Source organism: Cebidichthys violaceus, unplaced genomic scaffold, assembly GCF_023349555.1.
Source record: "Cebidichthys violaceus isolate CVI_PGR_0920_01 unplaced genomic scaffold, fCebVio1.0.p SCAF_3, whole genome shotgun sequence".
Taxonomy (NCBI): domain Eukaryota; kingdom Metazoa; phylum Chordata; class Actinopteri; order Perciformes; family Stichaeidae; genus Cebidichthys; species Cebidichthys violaceus.
In genome coordinates, this window is record NW_027176483.1 from 20,137,647 (window position 1) to 20,163,309 (window position 25,663).

General features: G+C 41.7%; 29 non-coding genes across 29 annotated transcripts; all 29 read left to right on the forward strand.

Annotated features, from left to right (window-relative positions):
* The first annotated feature begins 386 nt into the window (after positions 1-386).
* Positions 387-458, forward strand: trnag-ucc (transfer RNA glycine (anticodon UCC)). The gene has a single exon. It is a non-coding gene; the product is annotated as a tRNA-Gly (tRNA).
* Positions 459-979: 521 nt separating this feature from the next.
* trnag-ucc (transfer RNA glycine (anticodon UCC)) lies at positions 980-1,051 on the forward strand. Its single transcript has one exon. It is a non-coding gene; the product is annotated as a tRNA-Gly (tRNA).
* A 520-nt stretch (positions 1,052-1,571) lies between these two features.
* trnag-ucc (transfer RNA glycine (anticodon UCC)) lies at positions 1,572-1,643 on the forward strand. The gene has a single exon. It is a non-coding gene; the product is annotated as a tRNA-Gly (tRNA).
* A 520-nt stretch (positions 1,644-2,163) lies between these two features.
* On the forward strand, positions 2,164-2,235 carry trnag-ucc (transfer RNA glycine (anticodon UCC)). Its single transcript has one exon. It is a non-coding gene; the product is annotated as a tRNA-Gly (tRNA).
* A 1,113-nt stretch (positions 2,236-3,348) lies between these two features.
* Positions 3,349-3,420, forward strand: trnag-ucc (transfer RNA glycine (anticodon UCC)). Its single transcript has one exon. It is a non-coding gene; the product is annotated as a tRNA-Gly (tRNA).
* Positions 3,421-3,940: 520 nt separating this feature from the next.
* Positions 3,941-4,012, forward strand: trnag-ucc (transfer RNA glycine (anticodon UCC)). Its single transcript has one exon. It is a non-coding gene; the product is annotated as a tRNA-Gly (tRNA).
* Positions 4,013-4,532: 520 nt separating this feature from the next.
* trnag-ucc (transfer RNA glycine (anticodon UCC)) lies at positions 4,533-4,604 on the forward strand. Its single transcript has one exon. It is a non-coding gene; the product is annotated as a tRNA-Gly (tRNA).
* Positions 4,605-5,716: 1,112 nt separating this feature from the next.
* On the forward strand, positions 5,717-5,788 carry trnag-ucc (transfer RNA glycine (anticodon UCC)). Its single transcript has one exon. It is a non-coding gene; the product is annotated as a tRNA-Gly (tRNA).
* Positions 5,789-6,309: 521 nt separating this feature from the next.
* Positions 6,310-6,381, forward strand: trnag-ucc (transfer RNA glycine (anticodon UCC)). The gene has a single exon. It is a non-coding gene; the product is annotated as a tRNA-Gly (tRNA).
* A 520-nt stretch (positions 6,382-6,901) lies between these two features.
* Positions 6,902-6,973, forward strand: trnag-ucc (transfer RNA glycine (anticodon UCC)). Its single transcript has one exon. It is a non-coding gene; the product is annotated as a tRNA-Gly (tRNA).
* Positions 6,974-8,077: 1,104 nt separating this feature from the next.
* Positions 8,078-8,149, forward strand: trnag-ucc (transfer RNA glycine (anticodon UCC)). Its single transcript has one exon. It is a non-coding gene; the product is annotated as a tRNA-Gly (tRNA).
* A 520-nt stretch (positions 8,150-8,669) lies between these two features.
* Positions 8,670-8,741, forward strand: trnag-ucc (transfer RNA glycine (anticodon UCC)). The gene has a single exon. It is a non-coding gene; the product is annotated as a tRNA-Gly (tRNA).
* A 520-nt stretch (positions 8,742-9,261) lies between these two features.
* Positions 9,262-9,333, forward strand: trnag-ucc (transfer RNA glycine (anticodon UCC)). The gene has a single exon. It is a non-coding gene; the product is annotated as a tRNA-Gly (tRNA).
* Positions 9,334-9,853: 520 nt separating this feature from the next.
* trnag-ucc (transfer RNA glycine (anticodon UCC)) lies at positions 9,854-9,925 on the forward strand. Its single transcript has one exon. It is a non-coding gene; the product is annotated as a tRNA-Gly (tRNA).
* Positions 9,926-11,037: 1,112 nt separating this feature from the next.
* Positions 11,038-11,109, forward strand: trnag-ucc (transfer RNA glycine (anticodon UCC)). Its single transcript has one exon. It is a non-coding gene; the product is annotated as a tRNA-Gly (tRNA).
* Positions 11,110-11,630: 521 nt separating this feature from the next.
* Positions 11,631-11,702, forward strand: trnag-ucc (transfer RNA glycine (anticodon UCC)). The gene has a single exon. It is a non-coding gene; the product is annotated as a tRNA-Gly (tRNA).
* A 1,112-nt stretch (positions 11,703-12,814) lies between these two features.
* Positions 12,815-12,886, forward strand: trnag-ucc (transfer RNA glycine (anticodon UCC)). Its single transcript has one exon. It is a non-coding gene; the product is annotated as a tRNA-Gly (tRNA).
* Positions 12,887-13,408: 522 nt separating this feature from the next.
* trnag-ucc (transfer RNA glycine (anticodon UCC)) lies at positions 13,409-13,480 on the forward strand. The gene has a single exon. It is a non-coding gene; the product is annotated as a tRNA-Gly (tRNA).
* A 520-nt stretch (positions 13,481-14,000) lies between these two features.
* Positions 14,001-14,072, forward strand: trnag-ucc (transfer RNA glycine (anticodon UCC)). The gene has a single exon. It is a non-coding gene; the product is annotated as a tRNA-Gly (tRNA).
* A 520-nt stretch (positions 14,073-14,592) lies between these two features.
* Positions 14,593-14,664, forward strand: trnag-ucc (transfer RNA glycine (anticodon UCC)). The gene has a single exon. It is a non-coding gene; the product is annotated as a tRNA-Gly (tRNA).
* Positions 14,665-15,777: 1,113 nt separating this feature from the next.
* trnag-ucc (transfer RNA glycine (anticodon UCC)) lies at positions 15,778-15,849 on the forward strand. Its single transcript has one exon. It is a non-coding gene; the product is annotated as a tRNA-Gly (tRNA).
* A 1,112-nt stretch (positions 15,850-16,961) lies between these two features.
* Positions 16,962-17,033, forward strand: trnag-ucc (transfer RNA glycine (anticodon UCC)). The gene has a single exon. It is a non-coding gene; the product is annotated as a tRNA-Gly (tRNA).
* Positions 17,034-17,553: 520 nt separating this feature from the next.
* trnag-ucc (transfer RNA glycine (anticodon UCC)) lies at positions 17,554-17,625 on the forward strand. The gene has a single exon. It is a non-coding gene; the product is annotated as a tRNA-Gly (tRNA).
* Positions 17,626-18,145: 520 nt separating this feature from the next.
* Positions 18,146-18,217, forward strand: trnag-ucc (transfer RNA glycine (anticodon UCC)). The gene has a single exon. It is a non-coding gene; the product is annotated as a tRNA-Gly (tRNA).
* A 521-nt stretch (positions 18,218-18,738) lies between these two features.
* On the forward strand, positions 18,739-18,810 carry trnag-ucc (transfer RNA glycine (anticodon UCC)). Its single transcript has one exon. It is a non-coding gene; the product is annotated as a tRNA-Gly (tRNA).
* A 1,112-nt stretch (positions 18,811-19,922) lies between these two features.
* On the forward strand, positions 19,923-19,994 carry trnag-ucc (transfer RNA glycine (anticodon UCC)). Its single transcript has one exon. It is a non-coding gene; the product is annotated as a tRNA-Gly (tRNA).
* Positions 19,995-20,514: 520 nt separating this feature from the next.
* Positions 20,515-20,586, forward strand: trnag-ucc (transfer RNA glycine (anticodon UCC)). The gene has a single exon. It is a non-coding gene; the product is annotated as a tRNA-Gly (tRNA).
* A 2,888-nt stretch (positions 20,587-23,474) lies between these two features.
* On the forward strand, positions 23,475-23,546 carry trnag-ucc (transfer RNA glycine (anticodon UCC)). Its single transcript has one exon. It is a non-coding gene; the product is annotated as a tRNA-Gly (tRNA).
* A 1,113-nt stretch (positions 23,547-24,659) lies between these two features.
* On the forward strand, positions 24,660-24,731 carry trnag-ucc (transfer RNA glycine (anticodon UCC)). The gene has a single exon. It is a non-coding gene; the product is annotated as a tRNA-Gly (tRNA).
* The last annotated feature ends 932 nt before the right edge of the window (positions 24,732-25,663 follow it).

The window sequence follows — 25,663 nt, forward strand, 5'->3', positions numbered from 1 at the left end:
TGTGGATGATGGAATTTTTGCTTTGCGAAGTAGATGCTTTTTGTGACCTCTGTGGACGTCAGCCTTTGTAGACTACAGGAGTTGCATTGTCTTACTTTTCTCCATATCACATTTGAGTTCTATTCAAGCTTGGGAACAATGTGACAGGTATTTTAATTCTGAATTTAAGAATTTTGAAGCGTGCACCCCTTAATTGACAAGGTTCCACCGAGACATGGACTTGGGTCACTGCTTTCAGACTCCAGAGTGCTGACCATTACACCATGTTACCCAGAGACCAGGCTTGTTGGTTCAGGTCAAAAGTAAATGATTCAATACTCAATCGCATCTACCAAATCACGTTTCCGTTTGCTCGACTTTGTGCCATTATGAAATGCTCTATTTGAGCATTGGTGGTATAGTGGCTAGCATAGCTGCCTTCCAAGCAGTTGACCTGGGTTCGATTCCCAGCCAATGCAATTGTCATTGGCTAGTTGTCAACTGAAGGCATTGACAAGGTGCCTGATATTTTCCAACATTTTGGGGTTAATGTCTTTAATAACAAGCTTTTTTGAGATTGGCTTGTGGCTGTGCTTGGGCGGCTAAAAATGTCTTGTGGATGATGGAATTTTTGCTTTGCGAAGTAGATGCTTTTTGTGACCTCTGTCGACGTCAGCCTTTGTAGACTACAGGAGTTGCATTGTCTTACTTTTCTCCATATCACATTTGAGTTCTATTCAAGCTCGGGAACAATGTGACAGGTATTTTAATTCTGAATTTAAGAATTTTGAAGAGTGCACCCCTTAATTGACAAGGTTCCACCGAGACATGGACTTGGATCACTGCTTTCAGACTCCAAATTACTGACCATTACACCATGTTACCCAGACACCAGGCTTGTTGGTTCAGGTTGAAAGTAAATGAGTCAATACTCAATCGCATCTGCCAAATCACGTTTCCGTTTGCTCGACTTTGTGCCATTATGAAATGCTCTATTTGAGCATTGGTGGTATAGTGGCTAGCATAGCTGCCTTCCAAGCAGTTGACCTGGGTTCGATTCCAAGCCAATGCAATTGTCATTGCTAGTTGTCAATTGAAGGCATTGACAAGGTGACTGATATTTTCCAACATTTTGGAGTTAATGTCTTTAATAACCAGCTTTTTTGAGATTGGCTTGTGGCTGTGCTTGGGCGGCTAAAAATGTCTTGTGGATGATGGAATTTTTGCTTTGCGAAGTAGATGCTTTTTGTGACCTCTGTGGACGTCAATGTTTGTAGACTACAGGAGTTGCATTGTCTTACTTTACTCCATATCACATTTGAGTTCTATTCAAGCTCGGGAACAATGTGACAGGTATTTTAATTCTGAATTTAAGAATTTTGAAGACTGCACCCCTTAATTGACAAGGTTCCACCGAGACATGGACTTGGATCACTGCTTTCAGACTCCAAATTACTGACCATTACACCATGTTACCCAAACACCAGGCTTGTTGGTTCAGTTCGAAAGTAAATGATTCAATACTCAATCGCATCTACCAAATCACGTTTCCGTTTGCTCGACTTTGTTCCATTATGAAATGCTCTATTTGAGCATTGGTGGTATAGTGGCTAGCATAGCTGCCTTCCAAGCAGTTGACCTGGGTTCGATTCCCAGCCAATGCAATTGTCATTGCTAGTTGTCAATTGAAGGCATTGACAAGGTGACTGATCTTTCCCAACATTTTGGCGTTAATGTCTTTAATAACAAACTGGATTGAGATTGGCATGTGGCTGTGCTTGGGTGGCTAAAAATGTCTTGTAGATGATTGAATTTGTGCCTTGCGAAGTAGATGCTTTTTGTGACCTCTGTGGACGTCAGCCTTTGTAGACTACAGGAGTTGCATTGTCTTACTTTTCTCCATGTCACATTTGAGTTCTATTCAAGCTTGGGAACAATGTGACTGGTATTTTAATTCTGAATTTTAGAATTTTGAAGCGTGCACCCCTTAATTGACAAGGTTCCACCGAGACATGGACTTGGATCACTGCTTTCAGACTCCAGAGTGCTGACCATTACATCATGTTACCCAGACACCAGGCTTGTTGGTTCAGGTCGAAAGTAAATGATTCAATACTCAATCGCATTTACCAAATCACGTTTCCGTTTGCTCGACTTTGTGCCATTATGAAATGCTCTATTTGAGCATTGGTGGTATAGTGGCTAGCATAGCTACCTTCCAAGCAGTTGACCTGGGTTCGATTCCCAGCCAATGCAATTGTCATTGCTAGTTGTCAATTGAAGGCATTGACAAGGTGACTGCCATTTTCCAACATTTTGGGGTTAATGTCTTTAATAACAAGCTTTTTTGAGATTGGCTTGTGGCTGTGCTTGGGCGGCTAAAAATGTCTTGTGGATGATTGAATTTGTGGTTTGCGAAGTAGATGCTTTTTGTGACCTCTGTGGACGTCAATGTTTGTAGACTACAGGAGTTGCATTGTCTTACTTTTCTCCATATCACATTTGAGTTCTATTCAAGCTCGGGAACAATGTGACGGGTATTTTAATTCTGAATTTTAGAATTTTGAAGCGTGCACCCCTTAATTGACAAGGTTCCACCGAGACATGGACTTGGATCACTGCTTTCAGACTCCAGAGTGCTGACCATTACACCATGTTACCCAGACACCAGGCTTGTTGGTTCAAGTCGAAAGTAAATGATTCAATACTCAATCGCATCTACCAAATCACGTTTCCGTTTGCTCGACTTTGTGCCATTATGAAATGCTCTATTTGAGCATTGGTGGTATAGTGGCTAGCATAGCTGCCTTCCAAGCAGTTGACCTGCGTTCGATTCCCAGCCAATGCATTTGTGATTAGCTAGTTGTCAATTGAAGGCATTGACAAGGTGACTGATCTTTCCCAACATTTTGGCGTTAATGTCTTTAATAACAAACTGGATTGAGATTGGCTTGTGGCTGTGCTTGGGCGGCTAAAAATGTCTTGTGGATGATTGAATTTGTGCTTTGCGAAGTAGATGCTTTTTGTGACCTCTGTGGACGTCAACGTTTGTAGACTACAGGAGTTGCATTGTCTTGCTTTTCTCCATATCACATTTGAGTTCTATTCAAGCTCGGGAACAATGTGACGGGTATTTTAATTCTGAATTTAAGAATTTCGAAGCGTGCACCCCTTAATTGACAAGGTTCCACAGAGACATGGACTTGGGTCACTGCTTTCAGACTCCAGAGTGCTGACCATTACACCATGTTACCCAGACACCAGGCTTGTTGGTTCAGGTCGAAAGTAAATGAGTCTATACTCAATCGCATCTGCCAAATCACGTTTCCGTTTGCTCGACTTTGTGCCATTATGAAATGTTCTATTTGAGCATTGGTGGTATAGTGGCTAGCATAGCTGCCTTCCAAGCAGTTGACCTGGGTTCGATTCCCAGCCTATGCAATTGTCATTGCTAGTTGTCAATTGAAGGCATTGACAAGGTGACTGACATTTTCCAACATTTTGGAGTTAATGTCTTTAATAACAAGCTTTTTTGAGATTGGCTTGTGGCTGTGCTTGGGCGGCTAAAAATGTCTTGTGGATGATGGAATTTTTGCTTTGCGAAGTAGATGCTTTTTGTGACCTCTGTGGACGTCAATGTTTGTAGACTACAGGAGTTGCATTGTCTTACTTTACTCCATATCACATTTGAGTTCTATTCAAGCTCGGGAACAATGTGACAGGTATTTTAATTCTGAATTTAAGAATTTTGAAGAGTGCACCCCTTAATTGACAAGGTTCCACCGAGACATGGACTTGGATTACTGCTTTCAGACTCCGAATTACTGACCATTACACCATGTTACCCAAACACCAGGCTTGTTGGTTCAGTTCGAAAGTAAATGATTCAATACTCAATCGCATCTACCAAATCACGTTTCCGTTGGCTCGACTTTGTGCCATTATGAAATGTTCTATTTGAGCATTGGTGGTATAGTGGCTAGCATAGCTGCCTTCCAAGCAGTTGACCTGGGTTTGATTCCCAGCCAATGCAATTGTCATTGCTAGTTGTCAATTGAAGGCATTGACAAGGTGACTGACATTTTCCAACATTTTGGGGTTAATGTCTTTAATAACAAGCTGGTTTGAGATTGGCTTGTGGCTGTGCTTGGGCGGCTAAAAATGTCTTGTGGATGATGGAATTTTTGCTTTGCGAAGTAGATGCTTTTTGTGACCTCTGTGGACGTCAGCCTTTGTAGACTACAGGAGTTGCATTGTCTTACTTTTCTCCATATCACATTTGAGTTCTATTCAAGCTCGGGAACAATGTGACAGGTATTTTAATTCTGAATTTAAGAATTTTGAAGCGTGCACCCCTTAATTGACAAGGTTCCACCGAGACATGGACTTGGGTCACTGCTTTCAGACTCCAGAGTGCTGACCATTACACCATGTTACCCAGACACCAAGCTTGTTGGTTCAGGTCGAAAGTAAATGAGTCAATACTCAATCGCATCTGCCAAATCACGTTTCCGTTTGCTCGACTTTGTGCCATTATGAAATGCTCTATTTGAGCATTGGTGGTATAGTGGCTAGCATAGCTGCCTTCCAAGCAGTTAACCTGGGTTCGATTCCCAGCCAATGCAATTGTCATTGCTAGTTGTCAATTGAAGGCATTGACAAGGTGACTGATATGTTCCAACATTTTGGGGTTAATGTCTTTAATAACATACTGGTTTGAGATTGGCATGTGGCTGTGCTTGGGCGGCAACAAATGTCTTGTGGTTGACTGAATTTGTGCCTTGCGAAGTAGATGCTTTTTGTGACCTCTCTGGACGTCAACGTTTGTAGACTACAGGAGTTGCATTGTCTTACTTTTCTCCATATCACATTTGAGTTCTATTCAAGCTTGGGAACAAAGTGACAGGTATTTTAATTCTGAATTTAAGAATTTTGAAGCGTGCACCCCTTAATTGACAAGGTTCCACCGAGACATGGACTTGGATCACTGCTTTCAGACTCCAGAGTGCTGACCATTACACCATGTTACCCAGACACCAGGCTTGTTGGTTCAGGTCGAAAGTAAATGATTCAATACTCAATCGCATCTACCAAATCACGTTTCCGTTTGCTCGACTTTGTGCCATTATGAAACGTTTTATTTGAGCATTGGTGGTATAGTGTCTAGCATAGCTGCCTTCCAAGCAGTTGACCTGGCTTCGATTCCCAGCCAATGCAATTGTCATTGCTAGTTGTCAATTGAAGGCATTGACAAGGTGACTGATATTTTCCAACATTTTTTCGTTAATGTCTTTAATAACAAGCTGGTTTGAGATTGGCTTGTGGCTGTGCTTGGGCGGCAAAAAATGTCTTGTGGATGATTGAATTTGTGCTTTGAGAAGTAGATGCTTTTTGTGACCTCTGTGGACGTCAATGTTTGTAGACTACAGGAGTTGCATTGTCTTACTTTTCTCCATATCACATTTGAGTTCTATTCAAGCTCGGGAACAATGTGACGGGTATTTTAATTCTGAATTTAAGAATTTTGAAGAGTGCACCCCTTAATTGACAAGGTTCCACCGAGACATGGACTTGGATCACTGCTTTCAGACTCCAAATTGCTGACCATTACACCATGTTACCCAGACACCAGGCTTGTTGGTTCAGGTCGAAAGTAAATGATTCAATACTCAATCGCATCTATCAAATCACGTTTCCGTTTGCTCGACTTTGTGCCATTATGAAATGTTCTATTTGAGCATTGGTGGTATAGTGGCTAGCATAGCTGCCTTCCAAGCAGTTGACCTGGGTTTGATTCCCAGCCAATGCATTTGTGATTAGCTAGTTGTCAACTGAAGGCATTGACAAGGTGACTGATCTTTCCCAACATTTTGGCGTTAATGTCTTTAATAACAAACTGGATTGAGATTGGCATGTGGCTGTGCTTGGGCGGCTAAAAATGTCTTGTAGATGATTGAATTTGTGCCTCGCGAAGTAAATGCTTTTTGTGACCTCTGTGTACGTCAGCCTTTGTAGACTACAGGAGTTGCATTGTCTTACTTTTCTCCATGTCACATTTGAGTTCTATTCAAGCTTGGGAACAATGTGACTGGTATTTTAATTCTGAATTTAAGAATTTTGAAGCGTGCACCCCTTAATTGACAAGTTTCCACCGAGACATGGACTTGGATCACTGCTTTCAGACTCCAGAGTGCTGACCATTACACCATGTTACCCAGACACCAGGCTTGTTGGTTCAGGTCGAAAGTAAATGATTCAATACTCAATCGCATCTACCAAATCACGTTTCCGTTTGCTCGACTTTGTGCCATTATGAAATGCTCTATTTGAGCATTGGTGGTATAGTGGCTAGCATAGCTGCCTTCCAAGCAGTTGACCTGGGTTCGATTCCCAGCCTATGCAATTGTCATTGCTAGTTGTCAATTGAAGGCATTGACAAGGTGACTGACATTTTCCAACATTTTGGGGTTAATGTCTTTAATAACAAGCTGGTTTGAGATTGGCTTGTGGCTGTGCTTGGGCGGCTAAAAATGTCTTGTGGATGATGGAATTTTTGATTTGCGAAGTAGATGCTTTTTGTGACCTCTGTGGACGTCAGCCTTTGTAGACTACAGGAGTTGCATTGTCTTACTTTTCTCCATATCACATTTGAGCTCTATTCAAGCTTGGGAACAATGTGACAGGTATTTTAATTCTGAATTTAAGAATTTTGAAGCGTGCACCCCTTAATTGACAAGGTTCCACCGAGACATGGACTTGGGTCACTGCTTTCAGACTCCAGAGTGCTGACCATTACACCATGTTACCCAGAGACCAGGCTTGTTGGTTCAGGTCAAAAGTAAATGATTCAATACTCAATCGCATCTACCAAATCACGTTTCCGTTTGCTCGACTTTGTGCCATTATGAAATGCTCTATTTGAGCATTGGTGGTATAGTGGCTAGCATAGCTGCCTTCCAAGCAGTTGACCTGGGTTCGATTCCCAGCCAATGCAATTGTCATTGGCTAGTTGTCAATTGAAGGCATTGACAAGGTGCCTGATATTTTCCAACATTTTGGGGTTAATGTCTTTAATAACAAGCTTTTTTGAGATTGGCTTGTGGCTGTGCTTGTGCGGTTAAAAATGTCTTGTGGATGATGGAATTTTTGCTTTGCGAAGTAGATGCTTTTTGTGACCTCTGTGGACGCCAACGTTTGTAGACTACAGGAGTTGCATTGTCTTACTTTTCTCCATATCACATTTGAGTTCTATTCAAGCTCGGGAACAATGTGACAGGTATTTTAATTCTGAATTTAAGAATTTTGAAGCGTGCACCCCGTAATTGACAAATTTCCACCGAGACATGGACTTGGATCACTGCTTTCAGACTCCAGAGTGCTGACCATTACACCATGTTACCCAGACACCAAGCTTGTTGGTTCAGGTCGAAAGTAAATGAGTCAATACTCAATCGCATCTGCCAAATCACGTTTCCGTTTGCTCGACTTTGTGCCATTATGAAATGCTCTATTTGAGCATTGGTGGTATAGTGGCTAGCATAGCTGCCTTCCAAGCAGTTAACTTGGGTTCGATTCCCAGCCAATGCAATTGTCATTGCTAGTTGTCAATTGACAAGGTGACTGATATTTTCCAACATTTTGGAGTTAATGTCTTTAATAACCAGCTTTTTTGAGATTGGCTTGTGGCTGTGCTTGGGCGGCTAAAAATGTCTTGTGGATGATGGAATTTTTGCTTTGCGAAGTAGATGCTTTTTGTGACCTCTGTGGACGTCAATGTTTGTAGACTACAGGAGTTGCATTGTCTTACTTTACTCCATATCACATTTGAGTTCTATTCAAGCTCGGGAACAATGTGACAGGTATTTTAATTCTGAATTTAAGAATTTTGAAGCGTGCACCCCTTAATTGACAAGGTTCCACCGAGACATGGACTTGGATCACTGCTTTCAGACTCCAAATTACTGACCATTACACCATGTTACCCAAACACCAGGCTTGTTGGTTCAGTTCGAAAGTAAATGATTCAATACTCAATCGCATCTACCAAATCACGTTTCCGTTTGCTCGACTTTGTTCCATTATGAAATGCTCTATTTGAGCATTGGTGGTATAGTGGCTAGCATAGCTGCCTTCCAAGCAGTTGACCTGGGTTCGATTCCCAGCCAATGCAATTGTCATTGCTAGTTGTCAATTGAAGGCATTGACAAGGTGACTGATCTTTCCCAACATTTTGGCGTTAATGTCTTTAATAACAAACTGGATTGAGATTGGCTTGTGGCTGTGCTTGGGCGGCTAAAAATGTCTTGTGGATGATTGAATTTGTGCTTTGCGAAGTAGATGCTTTTTGTGACCTCTGTGGACGTCAACGTTTGTAGACTACAGGAGTTGCATTGTCTTGCTTTTCTCCATATCACATTTGAGTTCTATTCAAGCTCGGGAACAATGTGACGGGTATTTTAATTCTGAATTTAAGAATTTCGAAGCGTGCACCCCTTAATTGACAAGGTTCCACAGAGACATGGACTTGGGTCACTGCTTTCAGACTCCAGAGTGCTGACCATTACACCATGTTACCCAGACACCAGGCTTGTTGGTTCAGGTCGAAAGTAAATGAGTCTATACTCAATCGCATCTGCCAAATCACGTTTCCGTTTGCTCGACTTTGTGCCATTATGAAATGTTCTATTTGAGCATTGGTGGTATAGTGGCTAGCATAGCTGCCTTCCAAGCAGTTGACCTGGGTTCGATTCCCAGCCTATGCAATTGTCATTGCTAGTTGTCAATTGAAGGCATTGACAAGGTGACTGACATTTTCCAACATTTTGGAGTTAATGTCTTTAATAACAAGCTTTTTTGAGATTGGCTTGTGGCTGTGCTTGGGCGGCTAAAAATGTCTTGTGGATGATGGAATTTTTGCTTTGCGAAGTAGATGCTTTTTGTGACCTCTGTGGACGTCAATGTTTGTAGACTACAGGAGTTGCATTGTCTTACTTTACTCCATATCACATTTGAGTTCTATTCAAGCTCGGGAACAATGTGACAGGTATTTTAATTCTGAATTTAAGAATTTTGAAGAGTGCACCCCTTAATTGACAAGGTTCCACCGAGACATGGACTTGGATCACTGCTTTCAGACTCCAAATTACTGACCATTACACCATGTTACCCAAACACCAGGCTTGTTGGTTCAGTTCGAAAGTAAATGATTCAATACTCAATCGCATCTACCAAATCACGTTTCCGTTGGCTCGACTTTGTGCCATTATGAAATGTTCTATTTGAGCATTGGTGGTATAGTGGCTAGCATAGCTGCCTTCCAAGCAGTTGACCTGGGTTTGATTCCCAGCCAATGCAATTGTCATTGCTAGTTGTCAATTGAAGGCATTGACAAGGTGACTGACATTTTCCAACATTTTGGGGTTAATGTCTTTAATAACAAGCTGGTTTGAGATTGGCTTGTGGCTGTGCTTGGGCGGCTAAAAATGTCTTGTGGATGATGGAATTTTTGCTTTGCGAAGTAGATGCTTTTTGTGACCTCTGTGGACGTCAGCCTTTGTAGACTACAGGAGTTGCATTGTCTTACTTTTCTCCATATCACATTTGAGTTCTATTCAAGCTCGGGAACAATGTGACAGGTATTTTAATTCTGAATTTAAGAATTTTGAAGCGTGCACCCCTTAATTGACAAGGTTCCACCGAGACATGGACTTGGGTCACTGCTTTCAGACTCCAGAGTGCTGACCATTACACCATGTTACCCAGACACCAAGCTTGTTGGTTCAGGTCGAAAGTAAATGAGTCAATACTCAATCGCATCTGCCAAATCACGTTTCCGTTTGCTCGACTTTGTGCCATTATGAAATGCTCTATTTGAGCATTGGTGGTATAGTGGCTAGCATAGCTGCCTTCCAAGCAGTTAACCTGGGTTCGATTCCCAGCCAATGCAATTGTCATTGCTAGTTGTCAATTGAAGGCATTGACAAGGTGACTGATATGTTCCAACATTTTGGGGTTAATGTCTTTAATAACATACTGGTTTGAGATTGGCATGTGGCTGTGCTTGGGCGGCAACAAATGTCTTGTGGTTGACTGAATTTGTGCCTTGCGAAGTAGATGCTTTTTGTGACCTCTCTGGACGTCAACGTTTGTAGACTACAGGAGTTGCATTGTCTTACTTTTCTCCATATCACATTTGAGTTCTATTCAAGCTTGGGAACAAAGTGACAGGTATTTTAATTCTGAATTTAAGAATTTTGAAGCGTGCACCCCTTAATTGACAAGGTTCCACCGAGACATGGACTTGGATCACTGCTTTCAGACTCCAGAGTGCTGACCATTACACCATGTTACCCAGACACCAGGCTTGTTGGTTCAGGTCGAAAGTAAATGATTCAATACTCAATCGCATCTACCAAATCACGTTTCCGTTTGCTCGACTTTGTGCCATTATGAAACATTTTATTTGAGCATTGGTGGTATAGTGTCTAGCATAGCTGCCTTCCAAGCAGTTGACCTGGCTTCGATTCCCAGCCAATGCAATTGTCATTGCTAGTTGTCAATTGAAGGCATTGACAAGGTGACTGATATTTTCCAACATTTTTTCGTTAATGTCTTTAATAACAAGCTGGTTTGAGATTGGCTTGTGGCTGTGCTTGGGCGGCAAAAAATGTCTTGTGGATGATTGAATTTGTGCTTTGAGAAGTAGATGCTTTTTGTGACCTCTGTGGACGTCAATGTTTGTAGACTACAGGAGTTGCATTGTCTTACTTTTCTCCATATCACATTTGAGTTCTATTCAAGCTCGGGAACAATGTGACGGGTATTTTAATTCTGAATTTAAGAATTTTGAAGAGTGCACCCCTTAATTGACAAGGTTCCACCGAGACATGGACTTGGATCACTGCTTTCAGACTCCAAATTGCTGACCATTACACCATGTTACCCAGACACCAGGCTTGTTGGTTCAGGTCGAAAGTAAATGATTCAATACTCAATCGCATCTATCAAATCACGTTTCCGTTTGCTCAACTTTGTGCCATTATGAAATGTTCTATTTGAGCATTGGTGGTATAGTGGCTAGCATAGCTGCCTTCCAAGCAGTTGACCTGGGTTTGATTCCCAGCCAATGCATTTGTGATTAGCTAGTTGTCAACTGAAGGCATTGACAAGGTGACTGATCTTTCCCAACATTTTGGAGTTAATGTCTTTAATAACAAACTGGATTGAGATTGGCATGTGGCTGTGCTTGGGCGGCTAAAAATGTCTTGTAGATGATTGAATTTGTGCCTCGCGAAGTAAATGCTTTTTGTGACCTCTGTGTACGTCAGCCTTTGTAGACTACAGGAGTTGCATTGTCTTACTTTTCTCCATGTCACATTTGAGTTCTATTCAAGCTTGGGAACAATGTGACTGGTATTTTAATTCTGAATTTAAGAATTTTGAAGCGTGCACCCCTTAATTGACAAGTTTCCACCGAGACATGGACTTGGATCACTGCTTTCAGACTCCAGAGTGCTGACCATTACACCATGTTACCCAGACACCAGGCTTGTTGGTTCAGGTCGAAAGTAAATGATTCAATACTCAATCGCATCTACCAAATCACGTTTCCGTTTGCTCGACTTTGTGCCATTATGAAATGCTCTATTTGAGCATTGGTGGTATAGTGGCTAGCATAGCTGCCTTCCAAGCAGTTGACCTGGGTTCGATTCCCAGCCTATGCAATTGTCATTGCTAGTTGTCAATTGAAGGCATTGACAAGGTGACTGATATTTTCCAACGTTTTGGAGTTAATGTCTTTAATAACAAGCTTTTTTGAGATTGGCTTGTGGCTGTGCTTGGGCGGCTAAAAATGTCTTGTGGATGATGGAATTTTTGCTTTGCGAAGTAGATGCTTTTTGTGACCTCTGTGGACGTCAATGTTTGTAGACTACAGGAGTTGCATTGTCTTACTTTACTCCATATCACATTTGAGTTCTATTCAAGCTCGGGAACAATGTGACAGGTATTTTAATTCTGAATTTAAGAATTTTGAAGCGTGCACCCCTTAATTGACAAGGTTCCACCGAGACATGGACTTGGATCACTGCTTTCAGACTCCAAATTACTGACCATTACACCATGTTACCCAAACACCAGGCTTGTTGGTTCAGTTCGAAAGTAAATGATTCAATACTCAATCGCATCTACCAAATCACGTTTCCGTTGGCTCGACTTTGTGCCATTATGAAATGTTCTATTTGAGCATTGGTGGTATAGTGGCTAGCATAGCTGCCTTCCAAGCAGTTGACCTGGGTTTGATTCCCACCCAATGCAATTGTCATTGCTAGTTGTCAATTGAAGGCATTGACAAGGTGACTGACATTTTCCAACATTTTGGGGTTAATGTCTTTAATAACAAGCTGGTTTGAGATTGGCTTGTGGCTGTGCTTGGGCGGCTAAAAATGTCTTGTGGATGATGGAATTTTTGCTTTGCGAAGTAGATGCTTTTTGTGACCTCTGTGGACGTCAGCCTTTGTAGACTACAGGAGTTGCATTGTCTTACTTTTCTCCATATCACATTTGAGTTCTATTCAAGCTTGGGAACAATGTGACAGGTATTTTAATTCTGAATTTAAGAATTTTGAAGCGTGCACCCCTTAATTGACAAGGTTCCACCGAGACATGGACTTGGGTCACTGCTTTCAGACTCCAGAGTGCTGACCATTACACCATGTTACCCAGAGACCAGGCTTGTTGGTTCAGGTCAAAAGTAAATGATTCAATACTCAATCGCATCTACCAAATCACGTTTCCGTTTGCTCGACTTTGTGCCATTATGAAATGCTCTATTTGAGCATTGGTGGTATAGTGGCTAGCATAGCTGCCTTCCAAGCAGTTGACCTGGGTTCGATTCCCAGCCAATGCAATTGTCATTGGCTAGTTGTCAATTGAAGGCATTGACAAGGTGCCTGATATTTTCCAACATTTTGGGGTTAATGTCTTTAATAACAAGCTTTTTTTGAGATTGGCTTGTGGCTGTGCTTGGGCGGCTAAAAATGTCTTGTGGATGATGGAATTTTTGCTTTGCGAAGTAGATGCTTTTTGTGACCTCTGTGGACGTCAGCCTTTGTAGACTACAGGAGTTGCATTGTCTTACTTTTCTCCATATCACATTTGAGTTCTATTCAAGCTCGGGAACAATGTGACAGGTATTTTAATTCTGAATTTAAGAATTTTGAAGAGTGCACCCCTTAATTGACAAGGTTCCACCGAGACATGGACTTGGATCACTGCTTTCAGACTCCAAATTACTGACCATTACACCATGTTACCCAGACACCAGGCTTGTTGGTTCAGGTCGAAAGTAAATGAGTCAATACTTAATCGCATCTACCAAATCACGTTTCCGTTTGCTCGACTTTGTGCCATTATGAAATGTTCTATTTGAGCATTGGTGGTATAGTGGCTAGCATAGCTGCCTTCCAAGCAGTTGACCTGGGTTCGATTCCCAGCCAATGCAATTGTCATTGCTAGTTGCCAATTGAAGGCATTGACAAGGTGACTGATACTTTCCAACATTTTGGGGTTAATGTCTTCAATAACAAGCTGGTTTGAGATTGGCTTGTGGCTGTGCTTGGGCGGTTAAAAATGTCTTGTGGATGATGGAATTTTTGCTTTGCGAAGTAGATGCTTTTTGTGACCTCTGTGGACGCCAACGTTTGTAGACTACAGGAGTTGCATTGTCTTACTTTTCTCCATATCACATTTGAGTTCTATTCAAGCTCGGGAACAATGTGACAGGTATTTTAATTCTGAATTTAAGAATTTTGAAGCGTGCACCCCGTAATTGACAAATTTCCACCGAGACATGGACTTGGATCACTGCTTTCAGACTCCAGAGTGCTGACCATTACATCATGTTACCCAGACACCAGGCTTGTTGGTTCAGGTCGAAAGTAAATGATTCAATACTCAATCGCATTTACCAAATCACGTTTCCGTTTGCTCGACTTTGTGCCATTATGAAATGCTCTATTTGAGCATTGGTGGTATAGTGGCTAGCATAGCTGCCTTCCAAGCAGTTGACCTGGGTTCGATTCCCAGCCAATGCAATTGTCATTGCTAGTTGTCAATTGAAGGCATTGACAAGGTGACTGACATTTTCCAACATTTTGGAGTTAATGTCTTTAATAACAAGCTTTTTTGAGATTGGCTTGTGGCTGTGCTTGGGCGGCTAAAAATGTCTTGTGGATGATTGAATTTGTGGTTTGCGAAGTAGATGCTTTTTGTGACCTCTGTGGACGTCAATGTTTGTAGACTACAGGAGTTGCATTGTCTTGCTTTTCTCCATATCACATTTGAGTTCTATTCAAGCTCGGGAACAATGTGACAGGTATTTTAATTCTGAATTTAAGAATTTTGAAGCGTGCACCCCTTAATTGACAAGGTTCCACAGAGACATGGACTTGGGTCACTGCTTTCAGACTCCAGAGTGCTGACCATTACACCATGTTACCCAGAGACCAGGCTTGTTTGTTCAGGTCGAAAGTAAATGAGTCAATACTCAATCGCATCTGCCAAATCACGTTTCCGTTTGCTCGACTTTGTGCCATTATGAAATGCTCTATTTGAGCATTGGTGGTATAGTGGCTAGCATAGCTGCCTTCCAAGCAGTTGACCTGGGTTCGATTCCCAGCCAATGCATTTGTGTTTAGCTAGTTGTCAATTGAAGGCATTGACAAGGTGACTGATCTTTCCCAACATTTTGGCGTTAATGTCTTTATTAACAAACTGGATTGAGATTGGCATGTGGCTGTGCTTGGGCGGCTAAAAATGTCTTGTAGATGATTGAATTTGTGCCTTGCAAAGTAGATGCTTTTTGTGACCTCTGTGGACGTCAGCCTTTGTAGACTACAGGAGTTGCATTGTCTTACTTTTCTCCATGTCACATTTGAGTTCTATTCAAGCTCGGGAACAATGTGACGGGTATTTTAATTCTGAATTTTAGAATTTTGAAGCGTGCACCCCTTAATTGACAAGGTTCCACCGAGACATGGACTTGGATCACTGCTTTCAGACTCCAGAGTGCTGACCATTACACCATGTTACCCAGACACCAGGCTTGTTGGTTCAGGTCGAAAGTAAATGATTCAATACTCAATCGCATCTGCTAAATCACGTTTCCGTTTGCTCGACTTTGTGCCATTATGAAATACTCTGTTTGAGCATTGTTGGTATAGTGTCTAGCATAGCTGCCTTCCAAGCAGTTGAGCTGGGTTCGATTCCCAGCCAATGCAATTGTCATCGCTAGTTGTCAATTGAAGGCATTGACAAGGTGACTGATATTTTACAACATTTTGGGGTTAATGTCTTTAATAACAAGCTGGTTTGAGATTGGCTTGTGGCTGTGCTTAGGCGGCTAAAAATGTCTTGTGGATGATGGAATTTGTGCTTTGCGAAGTAGATGCTTTTTGTGACCTCTGTGGACATCAACGTTTGTAGACTACAGGAGTTGCATTGTCTTACTTTACTCCATATCACAATTGAGTTCTATTCAAGCTTGGGAACAATGTGACGGGTATTTTAATTCTGAATTTAAGAATTTTGAAGCGTGCACCCCTTAATTGACAAGGTTCCACAGAGACATGGACTTGGGTCACTGCTTTCAGACTCCAGAGTGCTGACCATTACACCATGTTACCCAGAGACCAGGCTTGTTTGTTCAGGTCGAAAGTAAAAGAGTCAATACTCAATCGCATCTGCCAAATCACGTTTCCGTTTGCTCGACTTTGTGTCATTATGAAATGTTCTATTTGAGCATTGGTGGTATAGTGGCTAGCATAGCTGCCTTCCAAGCAGTTGATCTGGGTTCAATTCCCAGCCAATGCAATTGTCATTGCTAGTTGTCAATTGAAGGAATTGACAAGGTGACTGATATTTTCCAACATTTTGTGGTTAATGTCTTTAATAACAAGGTGGTTTGAGATTGTCTTATGGCTGTGCTTGGGCGGCTAAAAATGTCTTGTGGATGATGGAATTTTTGCTTTGCGAAGTAGATGCTTTTTGTGACCTCTGTCGACGTCAACGTTTGTAGACTACAGGAGTTGCATTGTCTTACTTTACTCCATATCACATTTGAGTTCTATTCAAGCTTGGGAACAATGTGACGGGTATTTTAATTCTGAATTTAAGAATTTTGAAGAGTGCACCCCTTAATTGACAAGTTTCCACCGAGACATGGACTTGGATCACTGCTTTCAGACTCCAGAGTGCTGACCATTACACCATGTTACCCAGACACCAGGCTTGTTGGTTCAGGTCGAAAGTAAATGATTCAATACTCAATCGCATCTACCAAATCACGTTTCCGTTTGCTCGACTTTGTGCCATTATGAAATACTCTATTTGAGCATTGGTGGTATAGTGGCTAGCATAGCTGCCTTCCAAGCAGTTGACTTTGGTTTGATTCCCAGCCAATGCAATTGTCATTAGTAGTTGTCAATTGAAGGCATTGACAAGGTGACTGATATGTTCCAACATTTTGGGGTTAATGTCTTTAATAACATACTGGTTTGAGATTGGCATGTGGCTGTGCTTGGGCGGCAACAAATGTCTTGTGGTTGACTGAATTTGTGCCTTGCGAAGTAGATGCTTTTTGTGACCTCTGTGGACGTCAACGTTTGTAGACTACAGGAGTTGCATTGTCTTACTTTTCTCCATATCACATTTGAGTTCTATTCAAGCTTGGGAACAATGTGACAGGTATTTTAATTCTGAATTTAAGAATTTTGAAGCGTGCACCCCTTAATTGACAAGTTTCCACCGAGACATGGACTTGGATCACTGCTTTCAGACTCCAGAGTGCTGACCATTACACCATGTTACCCAGACACCAGGCTTGTTGGTTCAGGTCGAAAGTAAATGATTCAATACTCAATCGCATCTACCAAATCACGTTTCCGTTTGCTCGACTTTGTACCATTATGAAATACTCTATTTGAGCGTTGGTGGTATAGTGGCTAGCATAGCTGCCTTCCAAGCAGTTGACCTGGGTTTGATTCCCAGCCAATGCAATTGTCATTAGTAGTTGTCAATTGAAGGCATTGACAAGGTGACTGATATGTTCCAACATTTTGGGGTTAATGTCTTTAATAACATACTGGTTTGAGATTGGCATGTGGCTGTGCTTGGGCGGCAACAAATGTCTTGTGGTTGACTGAATTTTTGCTTTGCGAAGTAGATGCTTTTTGTGACCTCTGTGGACGTCAATGTTTGTAGACTACAGGAGTTGCATTGTCTTACTTTACTCCATATCACATTTGAGTTCTATTCAAGCTCGGGAACAATGTGACAGGTATTTTAATTCTGAATTTAAGAATTTTGAAGAGTGCACCCCTTAATTGACAAGGTTCCACCGAGACATGGACTTGGATCACTGCTTTCAGACTCCAAATTACTGACCATTACACCATGTTACCCAAACACCAGGCTTGTTGGTTCAGTTCGAAAGTAAATGATTCAATACTCAATCGCATCTACCAAATCACGTTTCCGTTGGCTCGACTTTGTGCCATTATGAAATGTTCTATTTGAGCATTGGTGGTATAGTGGCTAGCATAGCTGCCTTCCAAGCAGTTGACCTGGGTTTGATTCCCAGCCAATGCAATTGTCATTGCTAGTTGTCAATTGAAGGCATTGACAAGGTGACTGACATTTTCCAACATTTTGGGGTTAATGTCTTTAATAACAAGCTGGTTTGAGATTGGCTTGTGGCTGTGCTTGGGCGGCTAAAAATGTCTTGTGGATGATGGAATTTTTGCTTTGCGAAGTAGATGCTTTTTGTGACCTCTGTGGACGTCAGCCTTTGTAGACTACAGGAGTTGCATTGTCTTACTTTTCTCCATATCACATTTGAGTTCTATTCAAGCTCGGGAACAATGTGACAGGTATTTTAATTCTGAATTTAAGAATTTTGAAGCGTGCACCCCTTAATTGACAAGGTTCCACCGAGACATGAACTTGGGTCACTGCTTTCAGACTCCAGAGTGCTGACCATTACACCATGTTACCCAGAGACCAGGCTTGTTGGTTCAGGTCAAAAGTAAATGATTCAATACTCAATCGCATCTACCAAATCACGTTTCCGTTTGCTCGACTTTGTGCCATTATGAAATGCTCTATTTGAGCATTGGTGGTATAGTGGCTAGCATAGCTGCCTTCCAAGCAGTTGACCTGGGTTTGATTCCCAGCCAATGCAATTGTCATTGGCTAGTTGTCAATTGAAGGCATTGACAAGGTGCCTGATATTTTCCAACATTTTGGGGTTAATGTCTTTAATAACAAGCTTTTTTGAGATTGGCTTGTGGCTGTGCTTGGGCGGCTAAAAATGTCTTGTGGATGATGGAATTTTTGCTTTGCGAAGTAGATGCTTTTTGTGACCTCTGTGGACGTCAGCCTTTGTAGACTACAGGAGTTGCATTGTCTTACTTTTCTCCATATCACATTTGAGTTCTATTCAAGCTCGGGAACAATGTGACAGGTATTTTAATTCTGAATTTAAGAATTTTGAAGAGTGCACCCCTTAATTGACAAGGTTCCACCGAGACATGGACTTGGATCACTGCTTTCAGACTCCAAATTACTGACCATTACACCATGTTACCCAGACACCAGGCTTGTTGGTTCAGGTCGAAAGTAAATGAGTCAATACTTAATCGCATCTACCAAATCACGTTTCCGTTTGCTCGACTTTGTGCCATTATGAAATGTTCTATTTGAGCATTGGTGGTATAGTGGCTAGCATAGCTGCCTTCCAAGCAGTTGACCTGGGTTCGATTCCCAGCCAATGCAATTGTCATTGCTAGTTGCCAATTGAAGGCATTGACAAGGTGACTGATACTTTCCAACATTTTGGGGTTAATGTCTTCAATAACAAGCTGGTTTGAGATTGGCTTGTGGCTGTGCTTGGGCGGTTAAAAATGTCTTGTGGATGATGGAATTTTTGCTTTGCGAAGTAGATGCTTTTTGTGACCTCTGTGGACGTCAACGTTTGTAGACTACAGGAGTTGCATTGTCTTACTTTTCTCCATATCACATTTGAGTTCTATTCAAGCTCGGGAACAATGTGACAGGTATTTTAATTCTGAATTTAAGAATTTTGAAGCGTGCACCCCGTAATTGACAAATTTCCACCGAGACATGGACTTGGATCACTGCTTTCAGACTCCAGAGTGCTGACCATTACACCATGTTACCCAGACACCAAGCTTGTTGGTTCAGGTCGAAAGTAAATGAGTCAATACTCAATCGCATCTGCCAAATCACGTTTCCGTTTGCTCGACTTTGTGCCATTATGAAATGCTCTATTTGAGCATTGGTGGTATAGTGGCTAGCATAGCTGCCTTCCAAGCAGTTAACTTGGGTTCGATTCCCAGCCAATGCAATTGTCATTGCTAGTTGTCAATTGAAGGCATTGACAAGGTGACTGATATTTTCCAACATTTTGGAGTTAATGTCTTTAATAACCAGCTTTTTTGAGATTGGCTTGTGGCTGTGCTTGGGCGGCTAAAAATGTCTTGTGGATGATGGAATTTTTGCTTTGCGAAGTAGATGCTTTTTGTGACCTCTGTGGACGTCAATGTTTGTAGACTACAGGAGTTGCATTGTCTTACTTTACTCCATATCACATTTGAGTTCTATTCAAGCTCGGGAACAATGTGACAGGTATTTTAATTCTGAATTTAAGAATTTTGAAGCGTGCACCCCTTAATTGACAAGGTTCCACCGAGACATGGACTTGGATCACTGCTTTCATACTCCAAATTACTGACCATTACACCATGTTACCCAAACACCAGGCTTGTTGGTTCAGTTCGAAAGTAAATGATTCAATACTCAATCGCATCTACCAAATCACGTTTCCGTTTGCTCGACTTTGTTCCATTATGAAATGCTCTATTTGAGCATTGGTGGTATAGTGGCTAGCATAGCTGCCTTCCAAGCAGTTGACCTGGGTTCGATTCCCAGCCAATGCAATTGTCATTGCTAGTTGTCAATTGAAGGCATTGACAAGGTGACTGATCTTTCCCAACATTTTGGCGTTAATGTCTTTAAAAACAAACTGGATTGAGATTGACATGTGGCTGTGCTTGGGTGGCTAAAAATGTCTTGTAGATGATTGAATTTGTGCCTTGCGAAGTAGATGCTTTTTGTGACCTCTGTGGACGTCAGCCTTTGTAGACTACAGGAGTTGCATTGTCTTACTTTTCTCCATGTCACATTTGAGTTCTATTCAAGCTTGGGAACAATGTGACAGGTATTTTAATTCTGAATTTTAGAATTTTGAAGCGTGCACCCCTTAATTGACAAGGTTCCACCGAGACATGGACTTGGATCACTGCTTTCAGACTCCAGAGTGCTGACCATTCCATCATGTTACCCAGACACCAGGCTTGTTGGTTCAGGTCGAAAGTAAATGATTCAATACTCAATCGCATTTACCAAATCACGTTTCCGTTTGCTCGACTTTGTGCCATTATGAAATGCTCTATTTGAGCATTGGTGGTATAGTGGCTAGCATAGCTGCCTTCCAAGCAGTTGACCTGGGTTCGATTCCCAGCCAATGCAATTGTCATTGCTAGTTGTCAATTGAAGGCATTGACAAGGTGACTGATCTTTCCCAACATTTTGGCGTTAATGTCTTTATTAACAAACTGGATTGAGATTGGCATGGGGCTGTGCTTGGGCGGCTAAAAATGTCTTGTAGATGATTGAATTTGTGCCTTGCGAAGTAGATGCTTTTTGTGACCTCTGTGGACGTCAGCCTTTGTAGACTACAGGAGTTGCATTGTCTTACTTTTCTCCATGTCACATTTGAGTTCTATTCAAGCTCGGGAACAATGTGACGGGTATTTTAATTCTGAATTTTAGAATTTTGAAGCGTGCACCCCTTAATTGACAAGGTTCCACCGAGACATGGACTTGGATCACTGCTTTCAGACTCCAGAGTGCTGACCATTACACCATGTTACCCAGACACCAGGCTTGTTGGTTCAGGTCGAAAGTAAATGATTCAATACTCAATCGCATCTGCTAAATCACGTTTCCGTTTGCTCGACTTTGTGCCATTATGAAATACTCTGTTTGAGCATTGTTGGTATAGTGGCTAGCATAGCTGCCTTCCAAGCAGTTGAGCTGGGTTCGATTCCCAGCCAATGCAATTGTCATCGCTAGTTGTCAATTGAAGGCATTGACAAGGTGACTGATATTTTACAACATTTTGGGGTTAATGTCTTTAATAACAAGCTGGTTTGAGATTGGCTTGTGGCTGTGCTTGGGCGGCTAAAAATGTCTTGTGGATGATGGAATTTGTGCTTTGCGAAGTAGATGCTTTTTGTGACCTCTGTGGACATCAACGTTTGTAGACTACAGGAGTTGCATTGTCTTACTTTACTCCATATCACAATTGAGTTCTATTCAAGCTTGGGAACAATGTGACGGGTATTTTAATTCTGAATTTAAGAATTTTGAAGCGTGCACCCCTTAATTGACAAGGTTCCACAGAGACATGGACTTGGGTCACTGCTTTCAGACTCCAGAGTGCTGACCATTACACCATGTTACCCAGACACCAGGCTTGTTGGTTCAGGTCGAAAGTAAATGATTCAATACTCAATCGCATCTACCAAATCACGTTTCCGTTTGCTCGACTTTGTGCCATTATGAAATACTCTATTTGAGCATTGGTGGTATAGTGGCTAGCATAGCTGCCTTCCAAGCAGTTGACTTTGGTTTGATTCCCAGCCAATGCAATTGTCATTAGTAGTTGTCAATTGAAGGCATTGACAAGGTGACTGATATGTTCCAACATTTTGGGGTTAATGTCTTTAATAACATACTGGTTTGAGATTGGCATGTGGCTGTGCTTGGGCGGCAACAAATGTCTTGTGGTTGACTGAATTTGTGCCTTGCGAAGTAGATGCTTTTTGTGACCTCTGTGGACGTCAACGTTTGTAGACTACAGGAGTTGCATTGTCTTACTTTACTCCATATCACATTTGAGTTCTATTCAAGCTTGGGAACAATGTGACAGGTATTTTAATTCTGAATTTAAGAATTTTGAAGCGTGCACCCCTTAATTGACAAGTTTCCACCGAGACATGGACTTGGATCACTGCTTTCAGACTCCAGAGTGCTGACCATTACACCATGTTACCCAGACACCAGGCTTGTTGGTTCAGGTCGAAAGTAAATGATTCAATACTCAATCGCATCTACCAAATCACGTTTCCGTTTGCTCGACTTTGTGCCATTATGAAACGTTTTATTTGAGCATTGGTGGTTTAGTGTCTAGCATAGCTGCCTTCCAAGCAGTTGACCTGGCTTCGATTCCCAGCCAATGCAATTGTCATTGCTAGTTGTCAATTGAAGGCATTGACAAGGTGACTGATATGTTCCAACATTTTGGGGTTAATGTCTTTAATAACATACTGGTTTGAGATTGGCATGTGGCTGTGCTTGGGCGGCAACAAATGTCTTGTGGTTGACTGAATTTGTGCCTTGCGAAGTAGATGCTTTTTGTGACCTCTCTGGACGTCAACGTTTGTAGACTACAGGAGTTGCATTGTCTTACTTTTCTCCATATCACATTTGAGTTCTATTCAAGCTTGGGAACAATGTGACAGGTATTTTAATTCTGAATTTAAGAATTTTGAAGCGTGCACCCCTTAATTGACAAGGTTCCACCGAGACATGGACTTGGATCACTGCTTTCAGACTCCAGAGTGCTGACCATTACACCATGTTACCCAGACACCAGGCTTGTTGGTTCAGGTCGAAAGTAAATGATTCAATACTCAATCGCATCTACCAAATCACGTTTCCGTTTGCTCGACTTTGTGCCATTATGAAACGTTTTATTTGAGCATTGGTGGTATAGTGTCTAGCATAGCTGCCTTCCAAGCAGTTGACCTGGCTTCGATTCCCAGCCAATGCAATTGTCATTGCTAGTTGTCAATTGAAGGCATTGACAAGGTGACTGATATTTTCCAACATTTTTTCGTTAATGTCTTTAATAACAAGCTGGTTTGAGATTGGCTTGTGGCTGTGCTTGGGCGGCAAAAAATGTCTTGTGGATGATTGAATTTTTGCTTTGAGAAGTAGATGCTTTTTGTGACCTCTGTGGACGTCAATGTTTGTAGACTACAGGAGTTGCATTGTCTTACTTTTCTCCATATCACATTTGAGTTCTATTCAAGCTCGGGAACAATGTGATGGGTATTTTAATTCTGAATTTAAGAATTTTGAAGCGTGCACCCCTTAATTGACAAGGTTCCACCGAGACATGGACTTGGATCACTGCTTTCAGACTCCAAATTGCTGACCATTACACCATGTTACCCAGACACCAGGCTTGTTGGTTCAGGTCGAAAGTAAATGATTCAATACTCAATCGCATCTATCAAATCACGTTTCCGTTTGCTCGACTTTGTGCCATTATGAAATGTTCTATTTGAGCATTGGTGGTATAGTGGCTAGCATAGCTGCCTTCCAAGCAGTTGACCTGGGTTTGATTCCCAGCCAATGCATTTGTGATTAGCTAGTTGTCAATTGAAGGCATTGACAAGGTGACTGATCTTTCCCAACATTTTGGCGTTAATGTCTTTAATAACAAACTGGATTGAGATTGGCTTGTGGCTGTGCTTGGGCGGCTAAAAATGTCTTGTGGATGATTGAATTTGTGCTTTGCGAAGTAGATGCTTTTTGTGACCTCTGTGGACGTCAACGTTTGTAGACTACAGGAGTTGCATTGTCTTACTTTTCTCCATATCACATTTGAGTTCTATTCAAGCTCGGGAACAATGTGACGGGTATTTTAATTCTGAATTTAAGAATTTCGAAGCGTGCACCCCTTAATTGACAAGGTTCCACAAAGACATGGACTTGGGTCACTGCTTTCAGACTCCAGAGTGCTGACCATTACACCATGTTACCCAGACACCAGGCTTGTTGGTTCAGTTCAAAAGTAAATGAGTCAATACTCAATCGCATCTGCCAAATCACGTTTCCGTTTGCTCGACTTTGTGCCATTATGAAATGCTCTGTTTGAGCATTGGTGGTATAGTGGCTAGCATAGCTGCCTTCCAAGCAGTTGACCTGGATTCAATTCCCAGCCAATGCAATTGTCATCGCTAGTAGTCAATTGAAGGCATTGACAAGGTGACTGATATTTTCCAACATTTTGGGGTTAATGTCTTTAATAACAAGCTGGTTTGAGATTGGCTTGTGGCTGTGCTTGGGCGGCTAAAAATGTCTTGTGGATGATTGAATTTGTGCTTTGCGAAGTAGATGCTTTTTGTGACTTCTGTGGACGTCAACGTTTGTAGACTACAGGAGTTGCATTGTCTTATTTTTCTCTCTATCACATTTTAGTTCTATTCAAGCTTGGGAACAATGTGACGGGTATTTTAATTCTGAATTTAAGAATTTTGAAGCGTGCACCCCTTAATTGACAAGGTTCCACAAAGACATGGACTTGGGTCACTGCTTTCAGACTCCATAGTGCTGACCATTACACCATGTTACCCAGACACCAGGCTTGTTGGTTCAGTTCAAAAGTAAATGAGTCAATACTCAATCGCATCTGCCAAATCACGTTTCCGTTTGCTCGACTTTGTGCCATTATGAAATGCTCTATTTGAGCATTGGTGGTATAGTGGCTAGCATAGCTGCCTTCCAAGCAGTTGACCTGGATTCAATTCCCAGCCAATGCAATTGTCATCGCTAGTAGTCAATTGAAGGCATTGACAAGGTGACTGATCTTTTCCCACATTTTGGGGTTAATGTCTTTAATAACAAGCTGGTTTGAGATTGGCTTGTGGCTGTGCTTGGGCGGCTAAAAATGTCTTGTGGATGATTGAATTTGTGCTTTGCGAAGTAGATGCTTTTTGTGACTTCTGTGGACGTCAGCCTTTGTAGACTACAGGAGTTGCATTGTCTTACTTTTCTCCATATCACATTTGAGTTCTATTCAAGCTTGGGAACAATGTGATGGGTATTTTAATTCTGAATTTAAGAATTTTTAAGCGTGCACCCCTTAATTGACAAGGTTCCACAGAGACATGGACTTGGATCACTGCTTTCAGACTCCAGAGTGCTGACCATTACACCATGTTACCCAGACACCAGGCTTGTTGGTTCAGGTCGAAAGTAAATGAGTCAATACTCAATCGCATCTGCCAAATCACGTTTCCGTTTGTTCGATTTTGTGTCATTATGAAATGCTTTTTTTGCGCATTGGTGGTATAGTGGCTAGCATTGCTCCCTTCCAAGCAGTTGACGTGGGTTCAATTCCCACCCAATGCAATTGTCATCGCTAGTTGTCAATTGAAGGTATTGACAAGGTGACTGATCTTTTCACTTTTTTCCATATCATTTCGATTCTACCGAAAAGGAATAATTTTTTTACAAGACGTTCTCGAGCCATACATTGCGTACACCACATGCTGCAGCCGAGCTTTGACTGTCTCACAGACCGTATGCATAGCCTTGCGCTTTTTTGCAAGTTGTAAATTTTTGTACAGCGTCGGCGATGTGGAGAACATCAGGAAAGCCGCTGCATGCTGTGCTGTTCGTAAAGTTTATTTGGCGCTTATGAAACTTATGGATGTGTTCAATACATTACTATGGCACATATTGTATTGAT